The sequence below is a fragment of the Falco biarmicus genome, chromosome 3 (assembly GCF_023638135.1).
Source record: "Falco biarmicus isolate bFalBia1 chromosome 3, bFalBia1.pri, whole genome shotgun sequence".
Classification (NCBI taxonomy): Eukaryota; Metazoa; Chordata; class Aves; order Falconiformes; family Falconidae; genus Falco; species Falco biarmicus.
Window position 1 is genome coordinate 41,338,253 of NC_079290.1, and position 18,148 is coordinate 41,356,400.

The following is an 18,148-nucleotide window of genomic DNA, read 5'->3' on the forward strand; positions in this document are numbered from 1 at the left end:
ACAGACTATAGAACACTCCCAAATTACTTGAGTACATAGCTTCCTGCAGCCAGTCTGTGATGGTATGGAGATGTAAAACAATGGTCCTCAGTTTGTTGAGCTCCCATTCAGAGAGGATTTTTGCCTATTGCAAGGACAGTATTTCCTTTCAAGTAGAACATGGAAAGAAAAGAGACGGTGACTGCACAGTTGTTAGACTGGTCTTCTATTTTTTAAATAGGTTACATTTTAGGAACTGAGGACTTTTGGACGGACACAAGAAAAGAAGTTAGCAGGGAAATGACTTGGAAGTGGTTAAATAGAGAGAACATGATATGAAAGGGTGATTAAACTCTCTCTTTGTCTTGATGAAATGGATGCGAACTCCTGCATGGTCTATTCCCAGCCTGGTGCAGAAGCCTGACAGCTCATCTCATGCATTAAGTGCTATAAAATGTATTCTCATGCTGCCGCTCCAACTTCTGGTACTAGCTTTACCCTTTTCATGTCCTCTCGATCTCAGCTTTAGTTCCCCTCCATGCTGCTGTTTTCAGATGAAATAGTTTCCTATGCCTTTTGTGACAAATCACTTCTCCTTTCTGTCTCCCCAGGGGAAGAACTAGTTGTTTTGATTGGGCACATTTATGCATGACACATTTACCTTGCAAACCGTCTGGTGCCAGAAGATGTTACTCACCCTGACAGATGTTTGCTATGCCAACACAACCTCAGCAGTAAGCGTGGCAAGTGTTTCCTAATCCATTTCAACTCAGGGTTGGTGGATTAGCTCAAACCATGTTGATGAGTTTTGAAGTTTATCTGGCCACATTTACCCTGGGCAGCCTGCATAACACAAGAGCTGAAGGCTGGGAGGAGGTCCAGTGAGCCAGCAACAGAGAAATGAGGACAATTAGGTCTTCAAGCGCTCCAGTCTGATCTGGCTGAAGACATCATTCCATGCCTCAAACTTTCTTCGTGAGCAAACTCTGATCCCTTAGTATTTTATGCCTTCCCTTGTACATATTTAAATATGGTTGAAAAATATTTACAAGGCTGGGATTTCATGCAAGTATATGGGGTCCATCTGGCGTCAGTAGGTTACACTAGTATTGACCAACTGAGAGCCTGGCCTTTTGTATTTTAGGCATGTGTATAATGCTATACATATGTGAGTGACTGCATATGAACATCACAGTCTAAAGGAGAACAATCATAATCTTAGTAAAGTATAAACATGAATTATTATAGAATTACTATAATAGTGTTTATAGTAGTAGGTATAAATGGTGCCATGAGGCTGATTAAAGCTAAAGAGCTACTTTTCCTGCTCGTTGATTACAATTAGCTCTTCACTGAATTGCTTGCCAAAGGACTGGATTAAACTACAGTCAATTGACCCTACAGGCTGTATTTTTAGTATGCTTTAAATGCACAGCTGAAGTTTTTCCCATGGAGAACTACACATACTCTGACCACGGGTATAGTGAGGTGAGTGGAATAGTCTACCTGCAACGGCAGAAATAGCTGGGGCTTTGTACATACTGTTAGGTTACACATTTGCAAGCTCTCATAGGCTTTTAGAAATCCAAATCTATCAACTATTTCTCTAGCTTGCGGGTAAGTCCCCATCAGTCTGCTCTCTCATTTAGGTATGTCATAGGATTACATTTCAGGAGTTGGAGGGGAGGGAATAATTTCTGTATCCCTAAGGGCCACCAACTGAAAATGTGAGCTGGGTGTTCAGTTTCCCAAAGCCCATACACTACTCATGGTTAAGTTTTAAGACACTGTACTTGTATTTGATCAGTCCTTATTTCCAGTATAAAAGCAGAGCCTTTCACCTCACAAATCTCACTTTCTCCATTTCTTTCCTCCAAACAAACCTCCTCCCCCCGGTAACGATTCTGGTAACAGTCCCTGATACTGTAGTTGATATATAGCCAGCTCTGTACTTTGCTAGTATCTGCTTTTGCTTTTGTAACTCAGCAGGCTCTATTGCTGCCACCAAGCCCCACTTAAATTTAACATAAATTTTCACACCCTCCTCTTTGTTTTAATATTTGATACCCCCCCAGTTGTCTTCCCCGCTGGTTTTCTTAAAGCACCGTGAAGGCTGATTTTGATCTCGCTGTGAATCTGACCAAATAAGTTTAGCATTTAACAAAAACCTCTTTTAGAAACAAAGCCCTGAAGACTAAATGCAATCATGCCCCTTCTGAGAGCTGCAGTCATTTGTCCTTGGCTTGTTTTTCCCAGAAATGACTGGCACAGGCATATTTTTTCATAAGGGTAGTTGGCTGTGCTCTCACTTGGCTGGTCTTGGGAGATGATTTCAGTTACAGTTCCATCTGCCAAGTCCCATATTCCCTTGTGACCTAGTTTGGATTTTAGTTTTCCAGCTAGGCCACCTGCCTTGTGTTAATTAGTTATGGTTTCCTTTTTATATGCAAAATTGTTTTAACTTCATGAGCTGGCACAGATTTGCTTAGGCTTTCCCCCTAGTCCTACTGTACAAGCAGTGCTGCCTGCCTAGACCTGTCATCTGCACTTCAAAATCAGCCAGCCCAAATCAGATATGACAAACTGTTCAAGGGGAAGGGGTAGGAGAAGAGAAGCAGCGATTAACTTTTGTGTTTCCCACTTCGAGGCTGTTGTGCTCTCTGGACTTAGAAAATACTTGTCTGACCGAGTTCCCGGTCTTTTTTCTAAAAAGTTGCTGGTTTTTAATCCAAAGCAGAAGGAGACATAAAATGTCTTTAATAGCTACTAGAAGTCCATGTGCCCAGCTATTTATAATTTAGCTATACAGCATTGGCAGGGCTGTTCTTTCACACCCGAACTATTTGCTGTCTGCTTGTTACTATATCAGGCTGAACTGATTATCTTGTTACTCTGATAGATGCTTCCAGCAACCTCTGTGCATCCTACCCTCTCCATTCCTGTTATAACTGGTGCTATGGAACTGTTGCAGGCACATACCATGGAAGAACACCACCCGACAAGATGTATGGCACTGAGGCTGGCCACCAGCCTGGTCTTCATAAGGATGCCACATTAGCCCACAATATTCTGGGCTTCCTCTGGTAGGAATAAATAGCCAAACTCTTCTTTTCTTAGTTGCTTTTTCTTGAAATAGGTATTCTGTCTGCCCTCCCTTCATAGCAGGCTTTTGCCTTTGGCCCTGACTGACTGACTTCCCCTTTATACAGTTATACAGACTTTGTTCCCTTGGATCTCATTTCTCCACCTCTTGGGGCTCAAGATTTACAGTTTACTTTTTGGAAATTCACCATTTTTGATAACAGATAGTAAAGGTGGTAAAAAAATGTTTCTATTTTCTAATGTTTTGTTAGCTTTCTCTCTCAGATGCCATCCTAGAAGAAGATGCCTACTTCTTGGTCAGAGCTGTATTGCTTAGTTATTGCAGTGAGTACTTGACTACCCTGAGTCTGCTAAAGTTGTCACCACATCCAGAGTTTCATGTGAATAAATGATCATCAAAGTTCAATTATCTACCTGGGAATCCCTTGGTGTTATGGTAAAGTTTCTGCTACAATGCTGAACGAGGGCAACCAAGACCCACATTCAAAACAACATTGTTACTTTAGCCATTTGGCACAAAGGCTGTCCAATACCAGATGGTGCCATGTCAGGTACTGATGCTGAATATGTGGCTTTGGATTCTGGTAGGTACAAACATGCAAAGCCATCTGTGTTTATAGCATGCCTACCTACTTATATGTATTGCTTGTTCCATTCATTGCTTGTCATCTCTTTGCAAAATTTCATTGACCAGTAGCTTTTAAACCCAAGGTACTGTTAAGTTCCTCTGGTACGAACACAGACCACACAATTCCACTGAATAACTCCAGACCCATTATACCTAACTGAAACAGCATCTATTTTTCAGAAAGATATCCAAATCCTCATGTGAGGATTTAAAGTAGAATCCACTCCTAGTTATGCAAAAACCAGGTCCCTAGTGTACAACAACCCTAAGGTACGTTCATAAGTCTTTCATTTTAAGACCAGTTTCTGAGCTACTAAAAATTCCTTTTAGTGTAGCTTGTCTCTCAAAGGAAACCTAAGTTAGGTTAGATCAGAGATCTAGCTTTCACATGGTCAAAATTAAGTGAAACTTTCTCTCTTTTCATCAGTGACAAATGTACTATTTCCTGTTTTACCATGTAAGACGTGAATGACACCTGCCAATTTTGAGTCCATCATGTTAGTCTTCATCTTTACGGGCCTTGTCCCTAAGCTATGCAGTTTTGAAGATGCTCATTTGGATGACAACGTGGGTACTGCCATCAAGCTGCTGAGACAGGTGACACGAGGTATCACCTGATGCCTCTTTCTGTTTCCGCACTATGCAAGCTGGATCTAAAGTAACTGTGCAAGTGGCCAGAAACCGAATATTTCACTATAGATAAAAAGAGCAGTTGTACTAAAAAAAGCCTCATTTCTGAATCTGGGCTAAATTTGTCTTGTTTCTCATCATATACTTTTCACAATGTAACAAAAGATCGTCCTGTGAAGATTCAAATTCAGTGAGGCCAGACAAAGCTTACATACTTTAGGCTCCAGTTCAGAGATGTGATGAGGATGGAGCTGACCTCAGGCATATGAGTTACGCTGCTGACCGTCACAGAACTGCTTGCTTGGGTAAGTGTCTTGGTACATCAAAGTTTCTGTGGGTCCATTAACAGTTCCTTTGAAATGAGAGGGGTATTTTATAGGTCCTTCAAATATCAAAGGGGTAGAGGTCCCCTAATACCACTCAAATTGTGTCTGAACTAATAAACTAAATGTGCTTGTGACCATTCTCTGGCAGTGAGCACAACTGGCGCTTGGGTTCACAACATGACACCCTTGCCCTCCAAAGCAGAGTCCCTGCATTAGGGTTGCCCACTGGGAAGACTTTCTGTCCCTTGCTTGCCCTCAGACCATGCCCGGGTATTGTCCAGGAGAGTGCTATTTGACGTGAGCCAAAACCATCCCTGGGACCTTTTTTAAAATGTAGGAGTACAGGCAATTGAAGCCCAGTGCCTGGGAAAATTCCTTGCCACTTTTTAATTTACTAGAATAGTTGTCGCCTCAGAGACTGAACGCTCCTCTCAGGTTACTTACACAAGCATGCACAGAGGCAGGAGAAAATTGAGAGGCAGATAGTGAGGAAAACAATCACTTTGTGCTTTCTACAAAAGCCACATATACTTAACTGTGATAATCTGAACAAAAGAAAATGGACTTTTACCAGGCTGTTGAAATGCTGAAAGATTTCAGACCATGGAATTATTTGTGTGCCAAATTTAAATCTTTATCCAAGAAATATTTAGAAGCTACAGCTATTAAAAAAAATAAACGTAATATTTGTTGTAAAATCAAAAATTATTTTGTGCACTTAAAAATTCATAGATGACCTTTAGTCAAGCAATTGAAAAAGGACCAATAAATGACTGTAAAACAAAACAAAAGGCTCCTTCAGGAGTCTAATCCAGCTTGAAAGGTGAAATGTAAAAGAAGAAAATTCCTAGACAGCTGTAAGCTCCTGTTAAGTCTGTAGCATTACTGTTTTTACTATATAGCATTGACAAGTCACCCACTTCCACTGGGTATTATAATATTGTACAATTATGAAGAAAGACTATCTACGCTGAAGAGCATCCATTCTAAACAGACAAGTACATCCTTGTCCAAAGGTAGCAAATCACTGCAAACAACTTACTGCAGGATATGCAGCAAGCCCAATTGCACTCTCTGAAACACATACAACTTAATATCTTTGCAGAACATCTTATAGAGCAGAATGTGGCCAGTTTCAGCATATGGCCCGATTTTTGAATTTTCACAGAAATTGTGTCCTGCTCCAAAATTGTGTCATTCCCCTCCCCCCTCTGTCAATGCTCTCACTGCACTTTCAGGTGGTGTAAATAATTTGCCGATGTGAAAGCTACAAATGCAGCCCTGCTACCTGCTGGCCCTGAGGTCGTTGCCTGAAACTTCCCTCTTTCCAATCAATTTATGTATACTTTTGTGAAACTGGATACATTCATCTGTGCATGCTTTAAGAGGAGCAGTTCTTTTGAAAAGATATGGGAGCTGATGTACCTTACAGTATATGACTCTACTGAGAATAAATCAGGGGGGAGCAAACTGAAAGAAGGGAAGGAGTATAGCTGAGAGTCCCAGCAACAGCACAGAGCCACAGGAAGCGGCTAATGAAACCAAATCCGACAGCAGCTGTGCTGTCTTGCATACAGTGTCTAGCAGAGATTTCACTGGATTGTCCAGAGGATAACAGGAGGATGTACAGCCTGGCACGCACATTACAGTTTCCAATTAAAAAATAGTTACAGAACTTTTCCTAAAGGGACTATTTCACTATAAAAAAAAAAAAAAAAAAAAAAAAATGCAGCCCAAATAAACAAGGTGTGTTTGACAAAAGTAAGCATCTACTTGCATTTTGTGCAAGTTCCTGCAGCGCATTTTCAATAAAGATTTTGTCAGAAAGATTTTCCCTTTGCAGCATTTGTGCTGACATAGGAGATGTTTGGCTGGTCTGGTTGAATTATTATGAATGTAGTTATATTGTTTTACTAGCTAAGATCAAACAAGTTATCTCTGAAATTCCGAAGTCATGCAAAATGGAAACAATCCGAGTGGCCCTGAGATATGCTTCGGGAACTGAAAGTGGGGAACAGTGTCACTTTTTAAATTCACTAGTTCCCAAACTGGTAGGAGTTACCAAACTATCACATGAACGGGACAGGCTTTGAAATGCTTTCCAGGTCTGTAGGTTGAAAGGGAGGAATTTCTCACAAAGAAGAGTAAGATGAAACCTGTAGTGTGAGGAGGAACCATCCCACTTTCTAATTCATCATACATAAAAGCCAAGCGCTGGCCACAAATTGAGCTGGGATTACTGTGGGTCTTTTAATAAATGACAGCCTTTCTAGGGCAGAGTCATTGTCAAAGGCTATCTGGAGTCTTGTTTGGGGCTGACAAGGAGTAAGATTGTGCACATTTCATTGCTCTATAGGTCACTTGTGTGATACAGCCTCAGGTTTTGGGTAGCTACTGGATGCAGCCCTGCTTGAATGGAGTTCTGGCTTGATAATTTGGCAATTTCTTTTATAAAGGCAGGTTTTGCAGCCTGAGGTGAGCTCCCTGCTGCTGTAGCTACTTGCTAATGTTCTCTGAGCTAACTAGTTTGAAGCCAGTGTGGCCATGACTATACCTTATTTATGCTTTAAAAATGCAATCAATTTCCCTAGATTTTAACCATCTGAGTTTAGAAAGATAGTTATCTAGCCAACTGGGATAGGGCAGCTTAACTCTAAACATGGGATTAATGGCTATAATGGGAACGACAAACATGTCAGGGAGCATGATGGGCAGAAAGTCTCCTGTCCCACTGCAGGTTTGAAATTAGTAACAGGGTCTAAGACTCATATCAAGGAGGAAGACACATCCTAGATGAATCCCTTGCTGAGTATTCACTACTGTTACTAAAATCTGGACAAGATAATGGCTTCAAATCTTTTTTGGATCCCTGGCTGTCCCAGATCAATCCATATAGCCTGGTGACCCTAATCTGTGCATTCGCCATCACTCAGGGAGACAGGGTCAGATAAGCTGCTCTGAAAGCACCTAAGACAGATGAACTTCCTTCTGGAGGTGCTTGCCTCTTTTCATGACACCAAAGGGATTTAAGGTCATGAGCCAGGACAAGCTCATAACTTTTAGGAAGGTAGACGTATCTGAAATTACTCCAGGGCAGTTAAACTCCTCCAGCTGATTGTTGCAACAAGCCAAAGACAGCTGTGATAGGCAAATTAAGTCAACTGCTACTGATGCCCAGCTGCTTGCTCCTACCCTCCTCCCTGAGGCTATTGCCTCCTCAGTTTTGATGGTGTAACTAGTTGTCAGTGATTTTTTTGTGAATGAACCATGAGGAAAAAATGGCTGGATGGAGCCATATGGGGAGAAAACCACCAAATGTGAATCAACAGCAGCTGTGCTACATCACCGGTCTATGACTGAAGCTTTAATTCTGTAGGTCTGTCTATTGTGAAGATCTTCTTTCTTAAGGAGAGGGGGAGAGCATTTCTCCCCTGTGTGTTAGCACAGGAAAGAAGCAGAGAAAGCCCATGGTAGATTCTCAGACAGGCAGTGTGAAGCAACGACCCCATGGGGGTTCTTCAATGGCAAATCTGAGAAATCAGCTGTGTGGCCACATTGACGACTCAGTGCCATACAGTAATAAAAGGGTGGGTTAAACAAGTTTAGCTGTGAAATCCTTCCAGTTAATTACACTGTGATAGATTTCCAGAAATACCTTTCTGTCATCTGCAGAGAAAATGCTCGGTGGTAGGTCATGAAAGAAAAGCAATATGTGTGCATATTCAGTTCCAGCTGAACAGTTCTTATTTTTTCACTAGGTTTTTCTATACACAAGATGCTACAAATAATATTCAGATGATATTGTGGGCTCCTGGTCCCCTGAATCCCTAGTGGGTTAAAAGCTGCAAGCTCTGTGTGCACTCACATACCCTGGAAGAACTACAGTAATATGCAAATGGCACATGTCATCACTAATTCCTGGGAACGATAGAGAAAATATACAAAAAGTTTAATGAATGAAGAAGAAAGAGAAGTGGTAACTGACATTTCTAGCTAGGGAATATGACAATCAGCAGCAGGGCTACCAGCCAAATCCTCTTATAGGCCCAAAAATGCTAAAAGCTTTAGCTGAGTGTAAACAAATGCCATGTTCAGCGAAAAGCAGTCTTGAGGGACAGATCTGTTAACCATCAGTGGGCATGTTTCATCTCACCGCTCCTTTCGAGCCGGTTAAAGGGAGCTTTGTGTACCTGCTTACAGACAGGAGCTGCGGCTCCATGATGCAGGAAACCATTGCCTTCCCCTCAGGCCTAAAAGCAGAGACTATAGCTGCTGCCTACATATATAAAATATAATATAGACCATTTATAAACACAGAATTCTTCAAACACCTTCCCTCAGGCTACCACTTTGCAATTTATACACAAAGAGAGCAAGGGAAATGTCAAATTCAGATAAAAACTGAGGACAGATTTATTTTTTAATTTAGCGTATAAAGTGAACCCGTCTTGTTACATTAGCCTGCAACAGCATGAAGTATTGTTTAATGCTTAAAAAAATGAACCATATCTCTGAAAACATGCCTTAAAAATCTGGGCAAGGTAAAGCACAAACCCAGAAAGCATTTAACTGTTGGTTTCACCCCTAGCTCCGGAGCAGTCCTACTGAAGTCAATGGCAATGCTCCTGTACTTGATGTCCTGCCCATGCTTTGATCTACCTTTGCCTCAGGCTTTCTTCCACGAAAGAAGCCAGTCTTCCCCCTTTTGAGTAAATATGTTCTTCATGCCTGCACAAGCCACAAGTCAAGTCATTCAGATCATCCCAAGTTCCCAAAATGTTTATTGAATTGTCACTTGTTTACGATCAGTGAGCTGTTCAGCTGGTGAACCAAAGCATCCCAAAGCAGACATTTAACAGCTCTGGTTGATTTAAACAGCTTTTGTAGATTTCTTCTGTATGAGTTAATTCAAAGCATCTCAAAGCAGATATTTACAGAAAGGGATGGCAAAGTCTGGCTGCACCATATGTAGGGGGTGCTGGACTTTCACTCTTTACAGCTACCAGAGGTTGCAGTGAGGTGGGTGTTGGTCTCTTCTCCCAAGTAAAAAGTGATATAGGGTGAGAGGAAATGGCCTCAAGCTGTACCAGGGGAGGTTTAGACTGGATATTAGAAAAAATGTGTTCACTGAAAAGGCTGTCAAGCACTGGAACAGGATGCCCAGAGGAGTGGTTGAGTCATCATCCCTGGAGGTATTTAAAAGACAGATACATGTGGCACTTTGGGACATGGTTTAGTGATGGACTTGGCAGTGCTGGGTTAGTGGTTGAACTTGATGATCTTAAAGTTTTTTTCCAGCATAAACAATTCTATGATTCTATGGTTCTATGACTTGGTGATTTCCAGAAAGGTCACTTCCAACCTCAGCTTTTCTATGAACCTTTAAAAAAAAAACTACAAGAAGCTAAAGCAATGCTAAGAAACTGTTCCAAGGAATTGCTCAGACTATGCTTGCAGTACAAGGAGGCTAGGAGGTCTCTTTCCTGCAGCAGTAACTCACTGGGTTCGACCCACTGACACAGAGCCCTACTGCATCAGCGAGGACCTGCATACCTACAGAGGCCGAGCAGCAGCAGGTGCTGGTGAAAGTCTGCTCCAGCATTACCCTACTACAGTGAATCATAGAATCAGAGAATCATTTAGGTTCAAAAAAACCTTTAAGATCATCAAGTGCCTTGGCTGCAAACCAGTTCCAGTGATAGCAGAACCCACTGGAGGCTGGTGCACTTGTGTTGTTTGCCTGTAAGAGTAGTAAATCTGTGGTTAACCTAGTGATGGCTCATGGTTCATAACATTAAAAAAATTGCAAACTCCTGAAAAAGAGTTCTCAGCAAGAAAAAGTTGTGTTTGAAAAATAACGCAGATCATACAGTCAGGTCAAATAAATTTAGTTTTCTGGGGCTGTTTGGCAACGCTAAAAGGGTACAGTCAGTCATACAGAGTCATTCTTTATTTTTTACTCTGTAATTTGAGTGGAGCTCTCTCATAGCTGTGCTTTTTTTCATCCAACAAGTGGTTTTGGGATATCTCACCTGCAGAATAGGAGTGTTTACAGGCATTTGCTGATTTTTTTTTTTTTCTTGATAACCTCCCAGTGCTAAAAAGTTAACCTCACTAATTCTTCTCTACAGTGGAAAATTTTCTTGCAATACCTAATAGTAGCACATTAATGATTACTAGACATAATCTGTGCCCTGAAACACAATCTCTACAGATATTCACATGATTTTAGGCTTTTATTTTGCAGCCTGAAGAAATAATTTTATAGTTTTTAATCTCATCTCCCTGGGTTATAGGGATATATCTGTGCATTACCCATGAGGCACACCTAATTGCCTAAGAAGTCACCCAGATGGATTTAAATCAAACCGTCAATGAGTGTCTGTGTCTCCAGGATCTTTGACCTTGCTGCCATACAGAGCAATGTAGTCATCAGGCCCTGGGTGGGATTCTCAGGCTGCGTACCAGTCATGAGTACATGCTGCTTCCCACCTTCCTTCAGCACGACCCATGTCTCTCACAATTCCTGGGGCAGCAGATGTGGTGAGCCATCACTGCTTCTCACCAGGGAAATGAAATGCAGTGCTGCCTGGCTTAGCCCAGCTCGAACACTTCTTCCTGCTGAGCATCCTTCAGGAGAAATACCCTGGGCCTCTGTTACAAAAATAAAATTAAAAACTCAACATTGTCCCCTCACCTGCACTCAAACCCCAAGTAGCACTACTACAGGCACTTTCTTATGTGAAAGTCTCTAGTTTGCCTTCCCTTTTTGCCTATCAGGACTCTGGAATCAGGCCAAATGCATTCACTTTAAGAGTCATGTCTACATGCAGAAGAAGCGATTCAGTTTTTAAGGGGTTGTCACCTGTGAGCATACACTTGCTTTGATAAATTGTAGTCCTGCCTTGGGGATAAAGTACAGTACAAGGTTATTACCTTGGTTATATCCACCAATCCACCTTTCTTAAAACTCCTAACAACTGGAGCCACTCTGAAAAATTTCAAACAACCTTTTTCCTGTACAAGAACGACCAAGTGGCCGAAAGGGGCAGCTCTCCTTTCCCCTTCAGAGCTGAATTCCCTGGGCAGGCAAATAGACAAAAGCCCTCTTGCCCCACTGAGTACCTGGTATAATACTGTGCATGAGATGTCACGTAGTTGTATGGGACAATTTCTGGAATGGTAGGTGGAGTAGCAGGATGTAAGTGCCTTCCAAAATCAGTGAAACTTTGACTAGTCCATAGAATCACACAAAAAGCCTACTTTCTGTTTCTTACTGCAAGCTATTATGAACGCACAGTCCAGCAAATGTAGACTATCCAGTGACATTCAAGAAAAGTTCATTAAGTTAGGTAAAATACAGGTTTGAAAGAGGATTTTACTACAGTCTCATGTTGCACATTGATTTTTTTTTTCTTGTCACTGGTAATCTCTCTTCAGTTTTCTTTAGGAGTTTCATCTGTATCAAAGAGAAAACAGGTCAGATCATAGTAAAATGTCTTTCTAAATTAATTATAGAAATAATTACATACTACAGGCTTTTCCTCTCCCTCTGCCCAGGAAGGGGATTTTTTTTCATTGGCTTCTGTTGATGTTCCTGTCACTATTTTGAGTCCTATCAGTAGTGTGAATAATATCACAATTTTTCTTTCCTATGTAAAAGTTTGGAAACCATAGACTCTTAATATAAATTATATTGTATTAGAATAATTGCTAGGAAATATAGGATTGTATTGACACAAACACATCCTACCCACTCAGTGAATGGAAAATCAACAAGCTGTGAGACCCAAAGAGTTTGGGAGACATTCATGAGCTCTGGTACTTGACCGGACTCAGGTTCTGATTGTAGGTGCAGAATTCAAATACAACAGAGATGATATCTGTAGTCCAAGTGATTACATTCCAAATTATAAAATGATTCTAAAAAGGAATATTTATTTCAGGAAAGATCTGCTTTAAGCGGTAAAAGCAAGGAATGAGTCAAGTAAAATACAATATATGTTGGCAAATGATCATGAAATGTGTACAAGTATGCACTGGCTTTGCTCTGCAAACTTTCCAAGTACCTGATGCTTTAAGCGATCATTCTTGGAATGTATTAGTAAATTATAAATATGTAGTTAACAAAAAGAATAAGTATTTGAGGATGTCAGTCAAGTGTAAGGAAATATCTAAGAGAGCATAGCCAAAAGGAAAGTGCTTGCCCATTGTAGAGTAATGGATGTGTGTGGGATTCAAAATATATCATTGGGGTAACATGATACCATACAGCATATAACTAGCAAAACCATAGACTTACACTGCTACTGATCTGGCTGAAAACATATTTAGGAGAGCTCTAGAACATTAAATAAGGGAAATTTTGGATCTTAAGTCAATGGACCAATTCAACATTTTCCATTCCAAGAATGTAGCAAATAGGAAAGTAAAATGTCTGTCTAAACAATAATAAGTTTTATTGAGTTTTTTTCTCTTGTGGGATATTGCAACTGGAATAAATTACTTTTTACTGTTTCATTTTCATGCCTGAAAACTGACATCTTTCCATGCGTAAGATTTTTGTGCTCAAATCATGGGATTTCAAGGAGAAATGTTCAGAGTAATGGTGTTGAGAACGAGCACAATAAAATACAAGTCTCTCTAACTGGAGATTAACTTCTTTCTCGGATAAATCTTGAAAAAGGTAACAAAAGAGTTAGGAACAGAGGAAGGGAAATTGCCTTTTGCACGAATGAATCCAATCTCCCATGAGGTGTACAAACACATTTCTTAACTGCTTGGAATTTCAAGGTAACATTTTGTTCAGTGAGGGGAAAAAAACTGGTAAGGAGTCCCGGGGTCTGGGTAGAGCATTGTGACTTTTACCAAGGGAGGAGCATGAGGCTTAAAATTTTAATGAAATAATTGGGTATTTCATCTTACAGTACTTAAGTATTAAATGCATGGATTGGGAAGAATTAAATAAAGCGTTGTGTAAATTTTTTGCATGCTGAACTCAAAAGAAAACATGTTGGAAAGAGAAAAGGTACTACTAATTTGGCAGAAAAAAGTAATTCTTAAGAAACTTCTCAAAAAAGCATCAGCATGGTCCAGCTGTAGGAATTTTTATCATAGAAACCATCAAGCAAAGACAGTTTTTCGTTATCGTACTGTGAGGTGTCTGCAGTTGCTGGGAGAGGCAGTGGGCAGAAAGTCTTCTGAGAAACATGACAGCTGCTGCTTCTAGGTATTCCATCTCAGCATCTCCAATTCTTTTTTTTTTTTTCCTTAAAAGGTTCTCCAGGGTTCAGCCAGTCAAAAGGTAGCAACTCTGAAAAAAGTACTTCTCCTGTGCTGTCTATTTTCCCCATCCCAGTGAGATGAGGAAACAGGAACTGCAAAGCTAAAATTATTGATGAATTCAGGATTTCTAACAGCAATACTGAAGACTTATGTTTTATTAGCAATTGACACATGTGCAATTTATTCCCTCTATGTTACAGTAATTAAGTGCCTTAGCAGGCAGAGTGATAATGAGTACCAAACCTCCATACTTTTCTGTGGTGGTCCTGTGAACTGATGACTCCTGAGCCACCGACAAGCAGGAGATTTCAATCAGATTGCCTGAAAGGCTGTCTGGAAGCATGGTAAATCAAGGTAATTAGTCACTGTCCTTGCAGTTCTGCCTGGTCTGTAAAGTAAGAGACAGTCTGCTGCTCCTGCAGACGAGGAATTCCAGTGCGATGCAGATGGGGCTCTTAATGCATCACTTCCAAAATTAAACATCATCAGCACAACACTGAGGAAAGGAAGGAGAAATTAAAAGAACTTTTTTTTAATGCCTTAAACTATTCCTTATTTATAAAAGCAGCCACAAATGTACTTTCAGCACAGGTAATTTAGGTGGTTTTTTTCTAAATAATACCTACCTATGCCTTTGATTTTTCTGTACAGCATGCACAGAGGCAGTTGAAACTGGAAATATGCCAGACCCAGTGGCTCAGATTGAGGGCTGGATTCAGCCTCTTTTGGAGTTCAGGGATGTTCAGGCTAAACCCATTGCTAATAGCTGTATTATTACAAAGGGTCCTAAAAAGCCACTGCTGAAGTAAGACACATATCCCCACAGTAATAAGCTTATACATAAAGGAACATTTCCCATAGGTCAGGTTACAAGTGAGAATTGTACATGCATTTCTATATATTTAAATTCCTACTAACTAGGAGGTGAGAGTAAGTAGTAACCACTCTGCTGAGCCAGCTGTCCATTTACGGTTATCAGGCCATAATGTTCTCACTTGAGAAAAGGTGTCAGTATACCTAGAGACAGCAGCTCATGCAGAGGTTTTGAAGAAGGTGAAGATTTACTGCAGACGTAGGCAACCGGGCATTAACTTTGCTGGAAGTCGTTGATGCTGCTGAAGAGGAAAGGATCGGCTTGTGTCACAGGCTGTGGTGTTTTACACATTTTCCAATGCACTTCTTCATAGCAGAAAACCATATGTAAATCTCCTTAAAAACATGGTAAACATAATTGCAGCTAAATCCATTTTAGCCTAAAAAAGGGCAGTTAGAGGCTATCCCCTCACCTGTGATTTTAATTTGGATGAAGGTGGCAGAATCAGAGCAAATCCTGAGCATTGGTTTTTTTCCTCTCCATCCCTGGGAGGAGATATGTTTGGCCCTCCCTGGAAAGGGAGGACATATGTTTGGCCAGGGATGGCAAAAGTCCATGAATGGGCTGGCAGCTCCTTTTTATGTCTGTAAAGTTGTGCCAGAGTTTCAGTGTCACCATAGCCAGTTCCTTATGAGGTCCCTCGCACTGCTCTGTGCAGGGGAGGTGCAGGGGAGAAAGGCGGTCCCTTACCTGCAGTTAATAATTTAGCACTGGAAAATCAACAAATGTGCTAAATGCAAAGATTTTAGCCAATACATTTGCTCCACAGAATATGGTGTGTTGCTGAAATGAAAAATATTTGCCAGGAAATATTGAAACTCATGTTTAAATGATATTTTTGCTGAGCAAATTGGAGACAGTATGTTTTGTTTTGAACTAAAAGGTTAAAAAAAAAGAAAAACTAAATTCAAATTTGTTCAAATTGCAATATTTTGAATTGAAGTTACAGTCAGGAGCCCAAACTGTCCAGCACTTTTCATACCATTCAATACTTCAGCTATTCTGACTTTCAGTGCAGCAACAAATAATGAGATATCACTTAATGAACTTGTAACAACCAAATTCTCTCTCTGCCATGAATCAGAGAACTATATTGCAGTTCACACACAGATAAAATTACTAACAAAGCTGAAAAAAAACCCCAAAAACCCAAAAAACCCCAAAAAAACAGAAAACAAAACTAACCAGGTATTTATCCTGGAGAGATTCCTGTGGGAGATGTATTTTCTACTGCTGATAAGGTTTCTGCTTTACAGAATCAAGAACACTGGAAACCTTCACAGCCTGGTCATGATGTGCTTAGACTCAGAACAAGCTGCACACGTACTATAGGAAAAGTAGAGTGTTAGAGCACAATTTGATGTTACTTATTTCTGTAAGTAATTGAACATTTACCACTGTAGTTCTGAATTGCCTCTCATAAAAGATGGTACAGAGTATATTTAGTTCAAAAAAAATATGTGGTACCTATTGATTTTTCCTCTCGATATTGTTAGGTGAAAATAACATCCCTGACATATTTTTTTGCATTTTACTAATGTCACTTATTTTATTAAACCCTTTATGTAAAACCACATCAGTGGTAATGAGGAAAAATAATACCTCCACCAATTTAGATATAGTCAAATCAAAACCATTTTCACAAATGACTGGCAGATTTTTGCATTTGGTTTACATGGTTGGATATGTTTGTTTTTATTACTCTGTTGTTTTTAATGACTAGATTTGTTTAAACTGCGGGGAACTTAAAATAATTGTAAATATTTTCTGGCTGGTTATTAAAAGGAGAGCTCAAATACTCTTCAGAATGCATTGATATATAAAAAACAATGCAGTCTTTTTTTTTTTTTCTTTTATTTCTTTAGGCTCCCACACATGAATATCATATGTTTCTTCTAAACCCAGGCCCCAGGACTTTTCTGTAGAAGTCCTAGATGAAGACAAGGGATATAGCTAGAAAATCTGGGAGCAACTTGATCCACCATTCCAGCTTCCAGTCTAGCCTGGATACAGGTGCTCAGAGTTATTTCAAAATATTCCCAAGATTAGTAAATTTCACAAGTTGTTCCCAGCAGTTGCAAAGATGAAGTTGTCTTGGCCTGGCCCCATTTTCCCATCTTGCAATGAATAAGACAATCTAATTTATTTACCACGATAAAATTATCACACACAAAATCTGACAGATGCAAGTTTTGAAGTCCTTAGATATAATTAGACAAAAGCCTGGCTCCAATTAGAAAAAAATATCACATACTCCCAATTCACCTACAGTACTTCACACAGAACACAATTATGTGCTGCAGTGGAAACAAATTTTAGTCTTCTACCACATATAAGAAAACCCACCATGTGAAAAGTGATCTGTTGAAATGAAGAGCTCTTCAAATTATTTGAGTTCTAAACTAACACAAATACTCTTAATATTAGCTTTTATGTTAGAAGTAATATTTCTAAACTGTTTTAACTAAGAGCATATGCCTGAGAATTCTTGTGGTTATACACCATATTTCCGATGCTTGTCCTATACATCAGGTTTCCCATTAATTTCATTGGAACGAGGATTTCCCTGGTAGTACCCTTTTTGGTACTTAACATTTTCACAAAGATCACTTCACAGTTTTGCAGCTATGTCACTTTCATTCATAATAAATGTCATGAAAAACTTGTCTCAATTTTTGCTGATATTTATCCACTATGCCCATAAAAATGATCTAATTGAAATTGATAAAACGGCTTATATGTGTAAATATTTGGCCTCCTGGTTTGTGTCATCAGATGTGCAGAAGAAGGTCTCAACATTTCATCACTCTTGTCATTTAATAAAAATTTCTATATGCTGAAGAGAAAAGGCTGAACACAGGAGATTCCTCTGCCAGACTGGTGAAAGCTTAGAGCAAGTATATGGATTTAGACTGAAGAAACACACAGCCACTCGTGCCATGCTTCAGTTCATCTGGTATGTGCAAGGAACCATAATTACAAACACAGGAATGTCTGACATGTACTTACCCACATAGCGCTGTTTTATCTCTGCCAGAACAGGCAGTAAATATATCATGTAGACTTATAGTAAAGATAATATGAAAAAAATTGTCATGGGTAATTTCAGGCACTTCTGCAGGGCAGTCATGTTTCCCTAAATTCAAACCAATTTGAACATGATGGGTTTAAGAGTTTAGCTTAAACACAAATTTTGCCCCATTTTTCAGCTGCTAAGGAGTGATTAAAAGAAGAGAGGATGAAGAACAGAGACAATAGTAAAGATTGTTAACAAGAAATTTGCTATAAATTAAGCTCTAAGTCATCTTCAGGTGATTGAAAACT